The sequence below is a fragment of the Cyprinus carpio genome, chromosome A18 (assembly GCF_018340385.1).
Source record: "Cyprinus carpio isolate SPL01 chromosome A18, ASM1834038v1, whole genome shotgun sequence".
Classification (NCBI taxonomy): domain Eukaryota; kingdom Metazoa; phylum Chordata; class Actinopteri; order Cypriniformes; family Cyprinidae; genus Cyprinus; species Cyprinus carpio.
In genome coordinates, this window is record NC_056589.1 from 7,233,583 (window position 1) to 7,251,471 (window position 17,889).

Below are 17,889 nucleotides of genomic sequence, written 5' to 3' on the forward strand. Positions count from 1 at the left end.
TATAAATATATTTGCACAATAACTATTCAGCCCTCACATTTGATTTTTCTGATAGATATTCATTATTCTTCAGATTTTATACCCCATTGTACTGAAAAAAAAATCTAACTACCTTTCTAAACTTTTTGTATTCTATCTATTTTCTTTTCATTTATTATACAATTATAAAAAAGACCTCTAACACTAGCTTGCTCTATTCTTTTCTATTCTATCTGTTTTCTTTTTATTTATTATATTATTTAAAAAGCCTCTTGCTACGTGTACGCGCGTTTTAAGCTAACTGAGACTGAGCTATAGCACTCTATATATCATTGCCTTTTTGTTGTTTTTGATTGCTTCCATTGTCCTCATTTGTAAGTCGCTTGGGATAAAAGACGCCGTCTGCTAAATGAGTAAATGTAAATGTAATGTAAATGTACTGCTATTTCTATAAATGTCGTATCAATTAATTCACACAGATAACTATTCACATCTTCATACGTTTTCTAATTTTTAGAAAGTGACTTTCTTTTCTTATACAGTAACAACAATAGTTGTGGGATCTGTAGATAAAGAGTTAGTGAAACGACTGCAAAGGAAATTAAACCAATGTATGTAGTTTGATTGTTACTATGAGCATTTTTAACATCCAACACACACACTCCAACCACATAAATTAATGAAGTCGAGCAGTAGTTCTCAAAGCAGCTTTCAAAACAATGTAGTTTTCCAGTAACATGCAAATACTGTTTCTTGTTTTTAATGTCACATTTGTATTGTGAATGCAACTTCACTGCTGGGTAGTGGTGGCTGACGGGGAAAATCTAGTCTATTTATTCTTTTCATACATGATGAAAATACTCTCTCTCTCTCTCTCTCTCTCTCTCTCTCTCTCTCTCTCTCTCTCTCTCTCTCTCTCTCTCTCTCTCTCTCTCTCTCTCTCTCTCTCTCTCTCCTCTCTCTCTCTCTCTCTCTCTCTCTCTCTCTCTCTCTCTCTCTCTCTCTCTCTCTCTCTCTCTCTGCTACCCATGAAAATGTGTTTTAATTCTAACTAACATGTTAATAGCGCCACTGAAAGGACAAAAGCAACAAATGCATTTTAGCAAAATAAAAATAAATAAATAAAACTGATTCAGTATGAGTACCTTCTGTATGTAATTTTGGGAATTCCTATTGAATTGGTTGTTGTATAAGATTTCAAATGTAAGATTTTTTTTATTTATTGTTTGTTTGATTGTTTGTTTGTACCAGTTGACTCTCGAGTTTAATATAAATGGTAACACTTCAGATTAGGGAACACATATTCCCTATATGTTACAATTACAATTAAAAATTTTTAAAACTTTAGTATAATTTAGTATTATATAAGTTATGATATGAAATAGAGTAAAATAAACTATAAAAAAAAATAAAAGTTCATGCATAATAAAGAATTAATATGTGCATTATATAAACAGCCAATATGCTAGTATGATGCGTGTTAATAAGCAATATTGAATAATGTTCTCTAATCTAAAGTGTTACAAATTTTCATTTAATACAGATTTACACAGTATTTGTCAGGGTTATGGACCTGTGTCTGTGTGTTTTTCCCCTCCATGTGCCTGCCCTGACCCAGTTTCCCGTGCGTTTGATTGTCCATTTGGTTTAGGTGTGTCTAGTTAAAGGGGTCATATGATGCCATTTCAATTTTTCCCATTCTTTTTGGAGTGTTACAAGCTCTTGGTGCATAAAGAAGATCTGTAAAGTTGCAAAGATTAAAGTCTTAAATCCAAAGAGATATTCTTTATCAAAGTTAAGACTCTGCCACACCTCCCTAAAATGGCTCATTCAAACATGTCTATGCCACTATGTGGAAATATTTGCGTAATGCCGCCCAATCGTGGGAGAGGGAGAGATTAGTATGGCACGGGGAAAGTGCCACACCAAAGGAGAGAGGGTTCTTGTTCCAGAGTTTAGCCCAGAGAGGGTTCCAGTCCCCGAGTTTAGCCCAGAGAAGGCTCCTGTTCCCACGTCCAGCCCTGAGAGGGCTCCTGGTCCCAAGTTAAGCCCGGAGGCTCACAAAATACCTGTCTACCCACCCGCTCCTTCCTCCTCCACCGCTGGAGCATCCCTTGTCTCCGCCTCCAGCCCCTAAGCCCGGACTCCACCTCGGCCCATGGACCCATCGGCTCCACCATGGCTCCTAGCTCCCTCCTCTGCGCCATGGCCCTGCAGTCCACTAACTCCACTGGGCTCCCTCATCCCTCCACCTTGGTCTGGCATCGACCATCCTGTGCCTCAGGACTCCACGTCTTCCCCGTCGCTCATCAGCTCTCTGTCTCCACCTCCGCCACCTGCTCCACTGCCGCCGGTCGGCCCCCTGGAGTCAGCAGCCATCCCTCCTCCATGACTCCTCCCTTCGTCGGCTCCACCGTGGGCCGCTTCTATGTTTGTGGCCTGGGTCCTGCCCGGCTCCTCCTGTTCCAGCTCCAAGTTCTTCCTGTTTCCTCCCTGGCTCCTCCCTCCGTCTGATCCACCCTGGCTCCTCCTGTTTCCTCCCTGGCTCCTCCTTCCTTCGTCACCTCTATGGACTCTGTCTGCTGGCCCCCTCCCGGGTGCCCATCCTCCTCCCGAGCCTCCTCGCAAGTTCCTGCCCGTACCCCCACTCTGATGTTCTATGGCTCGAGGATGCACCTTCCTGGAAGGGGGCGATATGTCAGGGTTATGGACCTGTGTCTGTGTGTTTTTCCCGTCCATGTGCCTGCCCTAACCCAGTTTCCTGTGTGTTTGATTGTCCATTTGGTTTAGGTGTGTCTATTTAATTAAGCTTGTTACCCCATGTACAGTATTTAAATCCTAGTCTGTGCAGTCTGTCTCTGTCGGGTCTACTATGTTGTGTTCGTGTGTCATTCCTTGTCCCTAGTTCCTGAGTTGGATTTACCCCTGTGTCTTGGCATCTAATAAAGACCATTTTTTGTATTCCATGGCTCCGTGTTCCTTCCGGCAGCGATCCTGACAGTATTTAGTGCAAGTGTTATTTGAGGTTGCCACCCAAATGTGGATGTTCATTTATAGTTTATATATATATATATATATATATATATATATATATATATATATATATATATATATATATATATATATATATATATATATGTATGTATATATACACTACCGGTCAAAAGTTTGGGATCAGTAAGACATGTAATGTTTTTTAAAAAAAAGTATTTTATGCTCATCAATGCTGCATTTATTTGATAAAAAAAACAGTAATCTTACAAAATGTTATTACAATATAAAATAATGGTTTCTATTTTAATATCCTTTAAAATAAAATGTATTTTTGTGATGCAAAGCTGAATTTCCATCAGCCATTACTCCAGTATGAAGTGTTACATGATCCTTAAGAAATCATTCTAATATGCAGATTTATTATTAGAATTATCAATCTTGGCAACAGTTGTGCTGCCAAATATTTTTTTGTAAACTGCAATACTTTTTTCAGGATTCTTTGATGAATAAAAAGTTAAAAAGAACAGCATTTATTCAAAATATAAATCTTTTCTAACAATACAGATCTTTGCTATCACTTCTTAACAATTTAACACATCCTTGCTGAATAAAAGTTTACATTTCTTTCAAAAAAATAAAGAATAAAAATTGACTGACTCCAAACTTTTGAACTGTAGTGTATAATTTTAGAAAAGGTTTCTATTTTAATTCATCAAAGAATCCTGAAAAAAAGTATCACAGGTTCCAAAAAATTATTAAGCAGCACAACAGTTTTCAGCACTGATAATAAATCAACATATTAGAATGATTTCTGAAGAATCATGTGACACTGAAGACTGGAGTAATGATGCTGAAAATTCAGCTTTATTATCACAGGAATAAATTAGATTTTAAAAAATGTAAAAATATTACATTTTTTCCTGTATTTTTAATCTAATATATATATATATATATATATATATATATATATATATATATATATATATATATATATATATAGTATTTATATTATTTTAGTAGCTTGACAATTATTAGAAGTAGTGTAACATTAAAGATTTGCTAATGATGTCTGTGAGCCATTGGTGGAACTGTGGATGATTATTTGTCTGGATATGCAAGTTCCTCACGCATTCTAAACACTCCATAATACAAATAATGTTTCATAAAGCTTAAAGCAAGATTACACATATTCAAATTTCACTCTGTCTGTTTCACTCATTAATGACATTTGAAAGGAAGCATGAAACACAAAATAACATTTTATTTCCAAGGTGAACAAATGAATGTACAATATGATGATGAGATTATGTATTGATGATTGCAATACATTTATTTATTATTATTGTATTTTATTTATTGTATTTTTGCGTGTGTTCTATTTCTGCATAATATTTTTTTTTTTTAATAGTAGGTACTATTTTCTATATAGTGAATTGCATTTAACAAGCAGTAAGCTATAAGTAAACATTCAGTCATAGATTCTCTATAGGTTGAATTCACAAACTACAAAAGATCCACACTACAATGCAGTTTTTTCATCCAAGCCTTTCTAAAGCTTAGGTCTAAAGTCTAATGCCAGGAGAGGGGTTGGTTAGCAACATGTCTGAAGTCTTTCACCATGAAGTCACAATAGAAGCACTGGGGGAAGTGAGCATGGTGTGTGTTTTCATGTCAGCCAAAAGACAGAACTGAAGAGCAGGGAAGGGGGACACACTGGCCCTTAATATGCAGCACTTGGGGGGTATTGTGTGGCGGCAATGCAGATGCTGATATGGGGCAAGTGGTGGGTGAAAACAGGGGAGAGAGAGGAGAATGGAGACGGAGGGAAGAACATGCAATAGTGGGTCATGAGGATTGAGGATATGTGTCTCGTGGACATCCATCTTAGCAGTTGGCTGCTGTTTCTGTCTCGTTTCTACTTAGCTTAGATGCACCTCCCAGAAATTTCACAAAAAGCAAGAGTCTTAAAACTTGCTTATTGTTGTTTGGTCAGTCGTACTTGGCCAGCGCTACTAGGTGATTTCCCAATAAGACTGCACGCCAAGGTGGTGGTAAACGATGCTGGACAGTATCTTTGTCTGAGGCGTGATAAACCACAGACAAACCATGGTTGCTTCTGCTGATTGCTGATTGGAGTTTGGATTTGTGTCAAAGTGTATAAAACACACGATAAAAACAAGCAGAAAAACATGCCTAGACTGGAGACCACAAAAAGGAAAGAAGCCAGTAGACGTAAGAGAAATACTTGTTTTTTATATCCTGCTGTTGTTGTGGCTGTACATATAATGTGTATCGGTTAAAGCACTCTTTAAAAAAATTATAACAAAACAAAACAAATTGCTTAATCTGCAGTTGAAAACACTGAGCAGGTGGATTGAAGCCACACCCAAATCTGTCATTAAAAAAAACACAATCAAATATAATTAAATTGTATTGTTATATAATTAATAATATTAATACTGTAGTTGGAACTGAAAGATATATGTTCTTAAATAAAACAAAATATAAAAATCTTGATTTCAATATGTGATATATCTATTTATCTACAATGCGTAAATATATAGGTCTGCCTTTTAAATCTTTAACAGTAAAACATAACTGAACTGAAAAATTTACTAATTTGATTTAAAAAGGTAAAAATCTGCGTTTTATGTAATATTTACGTGTGCCACGTTCCTGAATAGGCAAACAGAGTGAGTGTTATAAAAAAACATTTCACCACATCCCATCCTCATACGTGTAACCCTTTTGCAGGTGTGATGTATCTTTCTATAACAGGTTCAGGATGTTTTAAACCCAGTGTGAATGATGTGTTAAGGGATGCAGCTCCTGGATTTTGACCCACCACGTGTGTCTTGAGTGCTGTTCATCTACTAGTATGCCCATATGCCAAGCCTTTCTGCCCAACTTCTGGTCACGTTGTTACTAACATGTCCTGGGATTCATACACACACCCGACATGACAGAACAAGCTATACTGAAACATCACAATGGAAACTCTGAGCAAAATGATGTAACATCAACAGGATGTAAATAATGAGGAGCTGGTAGGGGTATCATGCAAGTGAATATTTCCGGTTGCGCTGCTTTTTTACTGCTGAATGTTTCATCTCTTAAAAAAATGTTTTTGATACCTAGTGTTGGACTTGACGATTTGTTTCTTCAATCTTGTTGAAGATTTTGTCTCACTGATTTTGTTTGTTCCAGTACACGTGGGCTTGGTCGAGGGTTTTGGCATGCTGTTAGGTGAGTAAAAGCCTGCTAATGCTGAAATGGATTTTCTTAAGCTCCACATGCTCTGATCCAGTCTACCACTTTGACCTCTGAGAGAGTGAAGGAGCCACCCATGATGCCTACGATAGTTCTGGGGACAGACTTTAACTAGCTGACTCAGGCTAAAGAGTAACCAGGGGGCCAAGAACGTCATCGCAACTGGGGTCAATGCTTTTCCACTACGTGTACAGGTTGGCCCTAAATCACATTATATCTTATTACTTCTGACAACCAGTCTTATATTGAAAAAACAGCCATACTGCTTGTTAGGTATGTTGTTGAAAGCAGTTTGCACCTGGTTGTACAAAAAGAGCTGGTTGTGAGCTTGGTCTGAGCAGGAGCTAGTTTATAACCAACTAAGGACCAACTTAACCAACTCAAAAACCATACCCAAACCATCATATGCTGTCCCGTTTGTTGCACCAGGGTTGTCTGCCAATATTACTCCGATTTGTTGAATATTATGATATGAACTGTCACATGTTGTAATTGTGGCATTAGACCATTTGGTAGCATTGTGGTTTTTATTGTTTTTGAACAGAATATTGTTAGCAATACAAAATAACTGACTGTGTATATAGTTTGTAGGACTTTTACATTCACAGTAACTGGGTGGAGATGGGTCAGGGGCGAGCAGTGTACCTTTCCACGCTGCTGCACCCCCAGAGTGATCCGTCCAGTTTCCCTGTGAGCTTCAGGTAAGTCCCTTCACAAAGCATTTTGCAATAAGATCAATTAACCCCCTCAATGTTTCACCATAAATGTTTTTGTTGTTTTCAGAGGAAACCCCAACCTGTGTCAGAGTTGCGTAACGAAGATTTAGTTCCTATAGATAATCTGCTCAGAGGAAATGATTCGTCAGTACAGAACCGCCAGCTACTGACCGACTGAGCTATTTCAGCGTCTCTTACCCTGTAAAACCACCAGTGGAAAACATAAAAAAAGATAGATACATGGATTCCCAGTGTCTGCATTACTTCTACGTAAAAAAAGTATTATTTAAATACATGTATTTCATACTAATTACAGTTTTCAAATCTATTTAACCATATTTTTCGATGCGACATATCACCTCAAGACGTACTGCTATAAAAAAACATAATGAAACTTTCGTGTGGAGTACTACTTGTGCACAAATGCACTTTTCTTAATATTAAGCCTAAAATGATGTTTTAATGTCACTATTGATGAGATTATATGAATCATTTTTTGAATAATATCCGGTCCTTAAATGCAAGATCATATACGTATCACGTATCGCTCCTACTTAATAGTTCCATATAACAGTTTTAGCTACTGTCAAGCTATAAGATATGTTTTAGTTGGACTATCCTCACAAATAAAGTTCATTAAGCACAAAGTAGGTTTTCTATGTTTGAAGACCCTTCTTAAGTATACCAGTTTTAGTATACTAAAAGTTCATGAAGCTCGCTGGGCTTTTTAATTAAGTACATAATAATGTAAATGAAGTATACTTAGCATGAATGAAAATTATTTCAAATACATTTTAGTATTTATTTTTTACTATAGGGTACTCTTTTAACTTTAATCTTTACGTAAGATTACTGGAATCATTTTTATTTAAAAAGTCATAATTGAGGCATAATTAAAAAAAAACCTAAAGATCAAAGTTTAAGTTTATAAGATTAAGTAAAAATACTTTTACAATTTGCATCATGGTTGTTTGGGGGGGGTGCTTATTAAAATAGTGCCACTTTGCAAAATATCTTTACAAATAATCTTAATTTATTTACTTTTACAATTTTTTACTATTATATATGTATTATATATATATATATATATATATATACTATATATATATATATATATATATATATATATATATATATATATATATATATTATAAATAGTTTCAAAATTACCTTGAGTTTGGGGTGTGAATATAACAATGTTTTTTTTATAGATCTCATGAGATTTACCTTTTTATCTGTAAGTCATTATCTCTGAAGAATCATATCTCCTGCTAAACTTAATAAAAGATAATCCTGAGTTATGATTTATTCTGATGATTTAGTAAGTTTCTTTATAAGAAAAAGCAACATGTATTGTCTTGTTATTTAAAGGAAAGTGCAGTCACGGTGGGATTCTGGACAGTAGTCGTCACCAGGGAGCTGAGGGGAGGAATCAACAAGGACAGCACATCTCCGCGGGCTGTCCTCCCTCATCACTACCTCCATGAAAGAAGCTGCCCATTTGGCAACCACAGCAACCCTCAGAGTGCTCCAAGACCTCCGCAATGAGGTGGGGGCCCAATAGCTTCCTCATAGGTCAGAGTTCAATCTTAATTTAACATCAATACGACTTACAGTGATCTACATGTGTGACACATTTTGTTAATATTTGACTGCATGAGAAAGGTTGGCATGTCTGTGCATTTTTTACTTTCCTGTTTGCAGTTTTATTTAAATAGTTTGATGTTATTTGCTAATTCACTATCTGAAACAGAATTTTCCAATAATGAAAAAAACACACAAGTGATGTTGTCTGTGGAAACCTGTAGGCTCTTTCAGTGTCCAGCAGCCTCCAGCATTGGTCTTCGGTCATGGACACAACTGGCAGCATGTTTGAGGAGATCACAGCTGCCTCGACTCAGAGCCCCCTCTCCATCATACAGGCCCGTGAAAAGAGCCCGGCTCCAACTAGTCTGCCTGGGACCTTCATTCTTGTGCCTTTTCATGACCCTGGTTAGAATAACATCTTATGCCTATTACATTGAAATAACACTTCCGTTTTCATCTTTAAGATTTTCTTTAAGCAAAATTAGTTGTATTTAGATGTATTTTTAATTATTTCCTAACCAATGAGTACTCCTGATGATATCTCGGGTTTTGGGCCAGTTATGGAGACAGACAAGCCATCTCAGCCATTCATGCAATACATGGAGGATCGTGACCCGCGTCTTGGGAGGTGGGGATGAACCAGAGATGTGTCTCTCTTCTCCTTCTGGTTAAACCATAACAGACATTTGACATTCTCAATAAACATTGAACACAGTTAAACAAAATTATAACAGACTTACTATTGATAAAATCAACAGGGAAACCCCCATATTGTGGGGGGGACCCCCCCCACATGACTAAAAATCTTGGGGGTGAGCAACATTTTTTTTGTCCCCCCATGTCTATAACTGTGTTTTCCAATTCGAGGGGCTGCATCCTCCTGAATGATGCAGACATCATAAGCTTCACCTTCCGATAGGTTAAATTGAGCATCGTGTTAAATGGGAGGGTCAAACTAGCCTATGGAGGGATTGTTCTTGTAGCCATAGCAGCTTTTCATAGCTGCAGGCTGTGAATCAGCATTTGTGTACTGGACATTTTTTGAAAGTGATATTCCAACTGTTCCGGAAAGCAATAACAGGGCTCAAACCTCTCTAAATCATCTTGACCCTTGGTCCATATTATGTCCATTAAGCCCTTTAACTATCTATATAAATCTTGATAAGATATCAACAATCAACACTGCTTTAAAGAAGTGTGTTTATACATTTAGATACTTAATTGCACGTCATCTGATGTTCATAGATGCAGCCCATTGGTTTTAACACCTCCGGACATCGATTTTAATCTAACTATTTTTGTTTACCCAGTTGAGAGAGCCAATTTCATTTTTCCTCAAATGCGATTGTGCCATCCATTGTGGCACTTAAAACCATGTTGAAGATCATTCCTTTTATTGGTTATTTGCTCATGAGGCTAACTCAAAAAGAAGATTTGGAGATCTCCTCTCACAATCTTGAATCCATGGCCAAAAAATCATTCCCTATCTATCTACCCCACTGGGAAATTTTTCACAATTATTATTTTAATTGAATCTAGGACACTACCTTAAATTTAAATGGAGTGACAGCAATCTTATTGCTTTACAGATCAAAATTTCTTTAGACACCTTTATTGCCCTACTTCCCATTTCTTTGTCAAGAGCACTCTGCATAGTCAGTAATCTTATTTGTATGCTGTCTTAACCCCTAGTGGTGTTTAATGCAATACCTCTCCCTGTGCCAAATCCGGCTCCAGATTTTAAAACTGACGGTTGAAATCAAGCTCTAGCTTTTTGTCAATGAAACTTGTTTTTCTATTCATTCTAAGCTTTATACAGAAGGGCCTTGGACTGTTGAATAGCAGATTCCGAATGTTTCTCAGTTTAACAACAGAGAATAAAAAAGAACTGGTGTGACTAGTAAATAATTAAAATCAATTAAGTTAATATTATAACTAACAAAATTTGAATTGGTCTCTGTGTTAGGATCATTGGAAATGCATGCATGCACACACAAAGGGATGGAAGCTCTTCTCTGGATCGTCAGCATGAAGTGGCATTCAAAGTTCTGGGTTCTGTTGTCTCTGCCCCTCTTCAATATGACTTTTCGATCGATCTACCACCATTTTACATGGCAGGATGTTCTCTCGAGTGGAAAGTTTTCACCCTGCATTTAATAAGTCTTTTGTCCATGTTGGCTCCTCAGTAGTGGTCAACTTCCCTCTTTCATGAGGGAGCTTGAAGTGTATGTATGTACGATCATTGGAAATGCAGCACATGTGCCCACAAAGCCACTACTCTCCTTCGTATCTTTCTGCAGGCGTGTTCTCTGCGTCTCTCCCATTTGTTTAGCAGACTCCAGTCTATTGGCTCCCATTTGTCAAGGTGTCAAGTTCCAGAAGCTGTCTGGTCACATCTAAAATTTGAACACTCAGAGGAACCGTTGATAAATCAAAAATGAATCTTGGTAATCCCCAAGCACAATTGTCTTTGAGCAATCAGCTCTTTGTTTGATTCCACTTTCATCTCTTTTCAATGTCCCTAGACTTCATAAATCTCATCTGGTTGACAACAAGCGGTTCCAATATTCTATTTTAAGCTCTTCTTTTACAGAGAAAGAGCAAGTGGTTTCTTCAATACATAATGCAGAAAACAGCTCCTCTAATATAGAATATGGTGTATCAAATCAAATCAAAATTTCTATTTCACTTGGTCAACCAATGTCATTCTTCCCAAATATTGTACAAAATGTCATAATTCTTACAGTTGTCCTCAGAAGCATACTTCCTAATACCTGTTTTTTTAAATTTTAAGAGTTTTTATATAATTTATTTTAAATAGTTACTTTCTTGTTTCAAAAGTTTGTTAAAAATCCCTTAAATGCTCAGGATCCTTCAATATTTGATCTATTGACCTTATTTAACTTTTTTTCACAATTCTCTGCTTGATTCAACTTCCAGGCTAAAACGAGTATGAATCTGAATTTAGGTCTCATTCGAAGCATGAAAGGCCTTGTAGTAACTATTACAGACAGTTATTTGGCGTATAACCCTCCTCCGAATATAATAACAGCACCTGCATTCCATCAAGAAGCTGCGTGTGCGTTACCTTACTCAACATTCCACAGGCGTGTGTCAGATCCTCTAGAATCTATACCGCGGATATTCAAATCCGACTCACAAGATCCACTTTCCCCCTGCAAGTTTAAGCGCCACCCTGAATCAAAGTCACCCACCTGTGATTTTTCTAACTGATCCTGAAGACATTGATTAGCATGCTCCGGTGTGTTTGATTAGGAAGGAATTTATCCCAGGGCTTCTGTCTGAGTGACTTCGCCAAAGTGTGTTAGAATTTCTAATGAAGACATTGATTAGCATGCTACGGTGTGTTTGATTAGGAAGAAGACTTTAGCTCCCAGGCTTCTGTCTGAGTGACTCGCCAAAAGTGCTTGGTAGAAATTTTCCTAGGCACCTGACTTAAGTCAAACTGTATCTCCCAACACACAATATGTACATTCTAAGTGTGTCTCTTTCTGTGCTGTCTTGTGTGTGTGTGAGATGGTGTCTGTGGGGCAGTTGGCTCTGACCCATAGCCCTCCGCTGTCAGAGATATTTGTATTCACAGACGCTTCTCCTAAAGACCATCATCTGCAGAGTGCAGTCCAGGCTCTCATACTCTGGAGAAGCAAACAAAGGTAAACCAAAAACACACTATTTAAAACATTCAATAATTAGGATATTGTGTTGGTAGCTTAGCAGCAAAATGCTAACATCAAACTCTATTGACTCACCTGGGCAGCAGAGAGCTATAAATGTGAAGCATATTCCTAGATCATTCACTTATAATGTTCCATTCAGCTGTGATGCTACTTTCAGAAAGCTGTTGCCTATAGTATGTACAGAGGCATTGTTTTCATGCATCTAATCTTGGTACGTGCTAGTGTCAACTCTTTTTTGCTCACTGAAGATTCTAAGCCTCACAGGAAGAGGAAAAGGGATGAGAAAAAGGAAAAAAGAGAGAGAATCTTTCTCTCCTGGTAGCTATCTCTCTGTATTTACTCTCTTTCTTCATTTGTCTGGAGGGATTACTATCTTCACTACAAAAACAGACATTCGCAATGTGTCAGCCATGTAGAAGACACCACCACGTCCAACTAGTGAAGTCAACTGGAAATACAAGAGGAACAAAAAGACCTGTTTTAAATTAAAGGATAAGTTCACTTCCAGAATAAAAAGTACTGATAATGTACTCACCAGATGTTATCTTTCTTTCTTCAGTCATAAAGAAATTAAGCTTTTGAGGAGGAAAACATGCAGAAAGGGTTTTCTGTATAATGGACTTCAATAGAGATCAATGGTTGAAGGTCAAACTAGCAGCTTCAAAGAGGCTCTACGATCAGCTAGAAAAATAAGTTGTCTTATTTAGTAGGCGATTGGTTGTTTTCTAAAATAAAAGAAAAAATGTATAAACATTTAAAACCACAAATGCTCATTTTGCAGTAGCTCTGTGATGCACATGCACAGCTTAACGTGATATGTGATCATGTTGGAAAGGTCACACATGGTTAGTCTTCTTTGTTCAGGTACTGCTGCTTCAAAAGGTAGGGTAAGGTGAAAAAAGTCCATCTCATTTTCTCCCTCCAACTTCAAAATCGGCCCAACATCATTTGTTTTAAAGAGCGTTGCTTTCTTTTGCATGTTCGATTTGTAAACACTGGAGTCGGTACTTCATACACCACCGCGTGTGACCTTTCAACATGATTATATATTGCGTGATGTCCACCTAGTTCAAGATAAGCATTTATGATTAAAAGTATATATATATTTTTTTTGACGACGTCGTTTAAGCTAGATAAGACCTTGTATGCCTCGGCTAGGATCAAGTAGAAACCTTTAGGAAGCTAGGTTAAAGGAAACTGCAGTTTTGGACCTTCAACCATGTTGACTCCCGTTGAAGTCCACTTATATAGAAGAAAAATCCTGGAATGTTTTTTCCTCAAAACTTTCATTTCTTTTTGACTGAAGAGATAGAAAAGCAATGAACATCTTGGATAACATTGGGATGGTAAATTATCAAGTTTTTTTTATTCTGGAAGTGAGCTAACTGTTTAAAAACAGTCTTGTCAGAGTTGGAGATGCAGGATTCTGCATAACCATGCCCTTTTCTCAATAGGCACTCTGCTTCATGCAGAGAGAGTGAATCAAAGTCACTCAAACTCCCTTCAGAGTGGACAAAGCTGTGGACAAAAGTGATGCTGCACATCACTGGTCAGCTTACACATTAATGAGCTTGCCAGTCCCTCAGGTACCCATGCACTTAACACATAGAACTTTCTTTAAGCGCCACAATCCATCCACGTGACAGTACCTAAGCACAACACAGTCCTGCTTTCCTCACCCACTAGTTCTTTGATGTCCGCTTAGTGTGTCACAACCTTAATAACCATACAAAACTGCCCACATCTTTAGTATATGTAATGGTGGTGCCATGATCTTTGTAACTCCAACACAAGCGCCGGTAGTCCTTCTCTAACGCAAATTAAAAAAAAAAAAAAAAGTTACAGTCTCCCCAGGGTGAATCACTCTACTGTACATTGTAGATTTCCTAATTTTTGTACGTGATTCTATCTTTATTTCTCAGGTGATTCAACAACAATCTCTCTTCCTGGTACTGACAACTCCTCTGGCAGTGCTAGAGTCGTCTAAGGGTCTAAATAGAATAACAAGCCTGTTGCCTCCACTAGAGATATGGTAGGTATATGGCAGCTTACAGTCCAAAACCATTGGACCAATGACATTCACAATTGTACTAGGTAAAGATGCTTGTAAAGCACCCAGTCTTAATAGCATTCAGCTAGTAATAAAAACTATGCTACAGTCACGTGTTTAAACCTCTAGGTGATAGCAACTTGGACTTCCTAGTACTATTTTTGGCAAAGAGAAGCCAATGAGACACATCCAGGACTGAGGAAACTGGAGGGCAGCCCTATAGCAGGTCTTTTCTCATTGTTCTCTGAACCATTTTGTGTAATGCTAAATTAACTTTGTAGTTTTTCACTGTCTATACAAGCCAAATGATTATGTGAGTTCTTACCACCACATTTCTTCGTGTTAGGAGTCCCAGTGTTTTTTAGTCGTTGCAGTGACAGGCATGTCACCCAATGGAAGAGGCCTCTATTCAGTCACGTGGACTCCTGTTAGTTACTAATGGGAGAGCCTGCAGAGAGGTATTGCTAAAGCTCCACATCTTCTCATTGGTCTGAAGAGGAGCCATAGTGGGGTACATGGACTCAGTTCCCAGTGATGCCATTCAGTATGCGTCTCTCTGGAATGGACAGAAGGGGAAACTTTGCTCGAAAGAGCTTCCACCGAGATGATCTCAACCGACACATGTACAGATACAGGTATGAATGGAATAAATTCAAAAAATATCCGCGGTGGCAAATTGTAAAACAGCAAAATGAAAAGTGCCCTTCATCCCTAGGTGCATTCAGTGCCACAGCTTCTCCCAGGTCAGTACAGCTTCGACTGTGCTATTTGAGACTTTTTAATCATGGTCCCAGCCTGGCCACTTCAAATTTTCAGCAAAAGATGACTCAGGGTTATCTCTCCCACCCAGACCAACAAAGGTGAGAACGGTAAAAAGGAGAGCTAAATTATACAAATACACCAGCATTTAGTCCTACTAATTGTATATAAAACAGGTCTGCCTTAATGACTGAACGTTTATCAGTTAAAGATTGATACAGCCAGAAGGGTTAGATACTATGTCACTGTTATTATTCCATTTTTAGGTTGTTTATCAGTGCAAGGGGGCTCTGTGGAAGAGGGAGGTTGAACTAAGAACTCCTCATACTGCCCAGGCAGGGACAAAGCCATCACCCCTGACTCTGATTGTTCATGCAGAAGACTTCTACTAGACTCAAATTATGCTGTAGTACATCTGGCAGTGATGCTAGAGGTAAGAACACATCTTTATGTGTGTGTGTGAGTGTGCCTGGGTATTTATCATGTTATGGAGATCAAATGTTCCCCACAAGGATAGTAATACTCATTAAATTTTGACCTTATTAGGGGACATTTTTTAGGTCCCTCATGAGGAAAACAAGCTCATAAATCAACAGCAATCAAGTTTTTGAAAATCTAAAAATGCAGAAAGTGTCCTGTGAGAGGGAGTAGGTTTAGGTGTAGAGACAATAGAAAAGCAGAAGTTAGTACATAAGTAAAAAAAAAAAAAACATTGCACTCTATGGAATGAACCCGTAAAACATGGAAACAGTGTGTGTGTGTGTGTGTGTGTGTGTGTGTGTGTGTGTGTGTGTGTGTGTGTGTGTGTGTGTCTGGGGTAGCCCACACCAGAACGGTGTCGGTGGTTTTTAATTATTTATAAGCTTTACTGTCTCATATGTGAATAAGAAATTTTTAATGTTTTAAATGTGGTCATGCTAACGAATTCCAGGAGCCTTGATAAACGGCTCCGGCATGTTCTTCCCCTGCACGTGGAGCCCCTCCTGCCCCTCTCTGTGCTTCTCAGAGCAGTTGGAAAGATTTCATTTGTAGCAAAAAAGGTGAGGTCACTCTGGACCTGCATCCATACAGCTGGCACAAGGAGAAGGCACTCTTATTTTTTGTCCGAAGTGTCTATGCAGAGAAGTGAAGAACATTTCCCACAGCTTCATGAAAAGACGAGACAGGAGGAGTCCATCTTCCATTACCACAGCCTGGAAATGGACACCTCAGAACCGCGCTTTGGAACAGAATCTGAACAAGGCTGGACCCGGAGTCCAGTTATTGAAGAGAGATCATCCAGTGAACATCAGTGAATGGTCTAAGGGGGAAACCACGTAATGATCGTTATTCCTCAGGCTGCTGTGCCCCTCATGCAAGATAGTGCTGTGGGATAGAGGCGGAAATAAGAACCTCATCTCAAGCCAGTCAGGAAAGAGGGCATTTACGAGAAAGAACAAGGCGCACAGTGGGGAATCTACTTCATGGCTAGTTCTCATGTTGTGGGGCCACTTAACATTGACCTTCATCTATGACCACAAATGAAATTTGTTGAGTTACTCTTATTTTGCATCTCTGTGTGGAAACATATTACTAGTCTTTAGTACCTAGCATGCTTAAAGGGATAGTTTATACTAAAATAAAAATTCTGTCATTAATTACTCACCCTCACGTTGTTCCAAATCCGTATGACCTTTGTTCTTCTTTGGAACACAAATTAAAATATTTTGAATGAAATTCGAGAACTTTTGGGTGGCTATTTTTGTTTTCTTTGCAAAAAGTATTCTCGTAGCTTTATAAAATTAAAGCCCTAAGTATACTTCGTTTTTGTATGTATACGCTAGCGTATGAGTACAGTTGAATCCGTAGCCTTTCAAAGTATACTCCATTTGATGTTGTACGCGAACGCGGGCAGTCAAAACATGCGTTCTTGAAAGTTTCATCCATGTCCAATGTCTGCTCTATATTCTATATTCTATATTCTATATTCCTATAAGTGATCACTGATAACAAATATTTTTGAACTCTTTTAAACCAAAGCTGAGCTGTCTCATACACTCTCGTTCACAAGTGCTTGTCAGTGTGAGCGTCTGTTGTTGTTGCAATCTCCGCTATTTTGTTGTTGTTGTTGTTCCATCACTTTAGTTTCATTTTCTACTGTTAAACAATGGCCCAGGACAGTGTTGACACGCTGTGGAATAACTGATTACTGCAAAATAACTTCAATGTGCATGTGCGACCTCCGCGTACAAAGTATATGCAGTTACAAAAATCGTGTGGTGTGCATACATTACGCGCATACTATTCTGATAACGGAATTTGTGTCCCACGCACTGTACACTGTTCCTTGCGTACATGTAAAAAGTTAAGTATACTTTGGGCTTATGGTTTGCCCATTGATGTCACATGGACTATTTTAACAATGTCCTTACTACTTTTCAGGGCTTGAACGTGGTAGTTGCGTTGCTGTCTATGCAGGATCAGAAAGCTCTCAGATTTTATCAAAAATATCTTAATTTGTGTTCCGAAGATGAACAAAGGTCTTAAGGGTATGGAATGACAGAATGGTAATTAATGACAAAATTTACTTTTTGGATGAACTATCCCTTTAAATACTAGTACACAGAAAAACAAGAAATGTTGCTCAGGGAATGTATATTCTGTGAATGTTTAGGCCTTCACAGGATATTTGTATTATTATGTCAGAATTTTTGTACAAACAAAAACTTACAAGTAAATTTAATATAATGATTTCAAGTTGTCACAATTATTAACATGTCAAACAGAGTGCTGTGTGCAATCCACTTTTTATTTTAGCTGCCATAAAACTTCTCTGTTTTTACATGTCTAGCATGTT

General features: G+C 37.9%; 1 pseudogene; it reads left to right on the plus strand.

Moving 5' to 3' along the window:
- The first annotated feature begins 6,864 nt into the window (after positions 1-6,864).
- LOC122148522 lies at positions 6,865-17,592 on the plus strand (annotated as a pseudogene).
- Positions 17,593-17,889: the final 297 nt, after the last annotated feature.